This window comes from Eptesicus fuscus, chromosome 1 (genome assembly GCF_027574615.1).
Source record: "Eptesicus fuscus isolate TK198812 chromosome 1, DD_ASM_mEF_20220401, whole genome shotgun sequence".
NCBI lineage: Eukaryota > Metazoa > Chordata > Mammalia > Chiroptera > Vespertilionidae > Eptesicus > Eptesicus fuscus.
In genome coordinates, this window is record NC_072473.1 from 108613701 (window position 1) to 108618516 (window position 4816).

The following is a 4816-nucleotide window of genomic DNA, read 5'->3' on the forward strand; positions in this document are numbered from 1 at the left end:
GAATGGAATGATGGGGCTAAGGTCACTGGGGGGTGTTTATGGTTTTTGTGGTATATGTGGCAGTGTCTCTGGGGTTGGGAAATTTAAGAATGAGAACACAAATAGAACAAGATAAACAAAGAAAGGAATGATCAAGATTAATGGGGGCTCTAACTGGATCCACTTTGCCATTGTTCCCCCCTCCCAGGCTCTCAGTAATCACATGAGACTTCAGGAATGCATCACACAGTTATGATTAAATGATATATCACACAGAACTGATTTGTTAAATATTGCCCCTCCCTTGCCCGCTGCCTCTAGCATATTCCCTAGAGTAGTACAGGCAGGGAAGAGCTAACTATTGGGAGGAATCTCTAACACTTTTCATGGGTAGAATTCTGGCTAGCCCAAAAAGTGTCCTTCTCTTAAGGGTTTTGTGAAACTAGATACTTCAATTTTATTAGTATCAGCGATTTTTGTTTGGAGAAAATTCAGCTCCAGGATCTGCACAGTTGAATGCAGGAGATGTTCCACCAATTGTTCCTATTCCTTCCATTGTAGCAGTGTGGCCAAAACATTTGGTAGTTGGTAGGGTCAATCTCAAGGTTTCATCTGGCATCATAGTAGAAGGTCCTGGAGGAGCTGAGGTATCAGCAGGCACAGAAGCAGGGGGGCATGGCACTTCTGTTGTTTATGCCCATAGCACCTCCCATAGTTGTCTGGCCCATTTGTATCTCCTGCTCTCTGGCATCAGGGAAGAATCCCTTGAATTCTTCCTGCTGTCATGGCCTCTCTTCTTCATGTTGTCTGTGCTCCTCCCCTGACCTGAGCTCCAGCTGCTTTTGTTTTTGCACTTCTTGATTGTACAGTTTTTCAATCCTCCAAATTCTTTCATGATGCCTTATCAAATCCTGCCTCATTAGCATGACTTGGTGCTCATGGTGAGCAACCTCCATCTCCAGTTTTTTTATGAGCTTCCTTGATGTTTTGATCCACTTGGTCCTGCTGCTGCTTCTCCATCTCAATGAGTGCCTTCCAATGATTGGCATACTCATACTCAAAGGAGCCAGGCTGTGCAAATCTAAGTGGCTGCTCCCACTCCTTGTGAAATTGCTGGTTCTTTATAACCAGCTTCTCTGGAAGTCCTCCTTCATTATCTAACTGATCCATGGGCTCCACAGTCACAGGCAAAGGCAATGTGGTAAACAGGAAGGAGTCTTCACTGCTTCTGTCCAGAGCTTTCCAAGCAGCTGTCTTCCCTGAGAATTCAACAATGCCTTTTGCTGAGGGCCTTCCTCAATTATCCACAATAACTATTGCCCTCTCCATCTGGCTGAACACACACAAAAAAAGGCTTCCTCCAGGAGTTTGTTGGACACATACTGAGGAAGGTTTAAGACTGTAAGGGATACTCTATGGAAGGCAAAGTACACACACAGCTGCTTTCCACCGAGTGGCATGTTGTCTAGCTCTACTTTAGCAATTTCTGCTAGAGTTTGTGTTTCCAAGCAGATAAAGCCAAAGCCCTTATCATTATGAATGAAGACTGCCTGCCTTCTCATAGTTCTCAAATATTCCCTCACTTCATCCTCAGTGATATCAGGAGAAAGATTGCACACAAAGGGCTGGCTACATTAGGTGAAGGTCTTCTCTCCTGGCTTCCTAAAATTCTTCAGGTCAATAGTCAAGCCTTCATTTTGTCTGCTGGCTTGTTGCCCTTTTGCAGGTATTGGTTCAGTGGTGGCTGCTGCTGTTGCTGCTGTAGTGATGATAATGTTGCCTTGGAGCATGGTTTTGCTTCTCCAAGTTAAAGGTTTTATTTTCCTTTTTGCACCCCTCTATCGACTGTTCTCACCTCAGACTAATGGCGACCACAACTAGTTTCAATAGTCTACAGGCTTACCTACAAGTGCCCAGAGCTATCACACAGCCCCAGATTTCCACCGTGAGGCCTCACTAAAACTAATAATAACTACTATGTATTGAGAAATGACAATGTGCCAGACATTGTGCTAGGTGCTTTATATAAGCATTATCTCAATTAGATCTCAAATAAATGTATGAGGTAAGTACTATTATTCACCTCATTTTATAGATTAAGAAAGTGAAGCTTAAAGAGGTTAGATAGATTTTATTAAGGCACAAACTCAAGTCCAGTGCCCTTTCCATTACATCACTTTTTTGTCATAGAGTAATAAGAAAGAAAAGGGCATGCCCTGGCCAGCCAAAGCAGTCATATCAACTCTAGCAACCAGAAGATTCTCACATCACATTTTAAAAAACATTTTTATTGATTTTTAAAGTGAGAGGAAGGCAGAGAGAGAAACAACGATATGGGAGAGAAACAAGGATCAGCTGCCTCCTGCACCCCCGCCCCAGCGGGGATTAAGCCTGCAACACGGGCATGTGCCCTAACAGAGTATGGAACCAGCAACCTTTTGGTGCATGGGACAACCCCCAACTAACTGAGCCACAGTGGTCAGGGCTCATATATTTTTTCAGCAATGAACTTGCCAAAAGATCTTAAATCTAACCCTAAGACAGACTCCACTGATGGTCCACAGGAAACTATAGAGATGTTTTCTATCGTTGATATGGGTAAAAGGAGAGTTTGGGTGTGACAAGAAATTTATAGGTGCTTTTAGATGAGGAAACTATAACACATATTTTCTGTGGTCATTTCAAGTGATTTTTTGAATTTGCACTTTGTTTCTATCTAACCCCTTACATGATCAATCTGTGATGGAGCTTTAATGCCAACATCCCTTTCATAATCTCTTTACTGATACAGTCTTAAGAGTGGCACAAGATTTGAGGGGCACTAAGAAAACTTTAGGATTTGTATTTATCCCCCTATTAAATTGCAAGTCCTCTGAAAGGGTAGGCTATTGTCACTACTTGAATAATCGCACAGTTCCTTATTGATATTAGTTCATCCCATTGTTTTCCAATATGAAGGCTAAGAACCATGATTATTGTTCATGTTGGATGAAGAATTAGGGGCAAAGGACAAGCTTCAATTGGGGTTCTGGAAGGGAGCCACCAAGAGAAGCCTAGGCTCCTTCTCAAATTTATTGATTGTTAGCACGTGGCTTTCGTATGGCTAATCAATACAGAGCTCAAACTAAGACCCATTGTCTTCTGTCTATGATTTGTAGGAAGCTGAAGGAGAATATTAAATATATATACCTTGAGGAAGCTGACCCCTGCTGACCCACCCTGAGAAGGGCTTGGTTTCAAGGTGGTTGTCCAGCAGTAAAAAGGGCTTATAACAAGTATTTCACACTCTCTCACCTAGGTCTCCCTGTGCTAAACAAGATGGATGGCTGAGATCAAGTGGGATTTACAGCCAGAAAAAGGCATTTTTCTCTGTTTATTTACTTTTCAATAAAACTAAGTAGCCCACAAAAGAGTCAAACCAGTGGGTCTGCCCCTCCTTGGTATACAGTAGGTTTGGCATTGTACCCTGAAAGACATAGTCTTGGCCACCAACTTCCATATCTTCAAACCATAGAATGACAGAGCAGTAGTAAGACTCCTAACTCACATAGTTCCACCCTTAGTTGCACAAACAAGGGACAGAGTGGCTCAGAGAAGGAGATGGATTTGCTCAAGGTCATGAAGTGAGATAATTGTGGGCTAAAACCCAGATGTCCTGATTCCTGGATGAGTACTCTTCCACTCCACCACATTGTAACCTCATCAATGGCAGACCTCCAATTAGGGCCTCTTGGCTTACATCTGTTTCAGGTTCCAAAGTATTCTCCTAGCTGGCTTTTGGGGCTCACTTTGTAATCCAAGGCCGTTTGGATAGTGCCTCAGTGTCATCCTGGATTGTTCTTCCCAGATCAACTGAGATACAGGCCAGGATAGAACACTGCCACAAAATCAGTCCCCCCCTGGCCTCTGCACTATGAGTAAAGGAAAATGAATGTCTCCGTCTTCTGTCTGAGGCTCTCAGATTGCTGAACAGATGTCTGTCTCAAAATGACTCCTTAGATACTAGGCAGGGAAAATATTGGTTACATGCCCTGGTAAGGGAACACAAGCTTTTATAGTGCCAGAGAGCCACTGTTGCCTACCTCCTCCTCTCCCCCACAGGTCCAAATGTACAAAATGTTGAATTTTCCTTGTCAAAGATGTGTACAGAGCCCACTACTTGAAACATTCTGGTTATCCCTCTGTTTTTGGAAAATTTGCTTTTTAAGTTCAAGCTCGAGCTCTTCTCAGAAGACCTTACCTGTTCTTCCACCAGGCACTAGACTCTTGACACAGTTTTTCCATTCACATGAAATAACCAGTATTTCCCCAGTCCTGACCAAAAAAAAGAAAGAAAATATGTCATTTTGTTTAGCCTTCTGTATTCCATATATTTGCATGCTTCTCCTCCCTGAACCCACCAGACTGTGGCAATGAATGAGCACTATTTTTGGAGCTAACCTAAGTGAAAGGAAAGTGGCACTGGAGTGAGGAATTTGAAAAGGGATTCCTATGTCTCTGGTGCTAGGCTTGGCTCCTATTTCACTTTAAGCCTCAACTCAGTAAAAGTAATCATTTGGTGTTGCTGCCTAATGCTGAAGATGCTTAGTTCCTGCTGGGTCTACTTTCAACAGCTCAAATATAGCAGGGTACACAAGTTGGAGCATGTTCCTCAGAAAGGGTACATGACATATGGCCACTCACTTAGCAGGGCCAAAACTATTTCTCCCTGGAGGCTGACAGCTGCTCTGCTGAGGCCCTCTGGACAGGCTAGGCAGCCTTCCAAGATGGGAAAGTCCATTTATTCTCCACCATCACCTCTACCATAAAAAAAAAGAAGCTAGAGTTAGGCTGTCTT

The 4816-nt window shown here is 43.1% G+C and overlaps 1 pseudogene; it reads right to left on the bottom strand.

The window, feature by feature from the left end:
• Positions 1 to 445: 445 nt before the first annotated feature.
• LOC103300096 (non-POU domain-containing octamer-binding protein-like) lies at positions 446 to 2949 on the bottom strand (annotated as a pseudogene).
• Positions 2950 to 4816: the final 1867 nt, after the last annotated feature.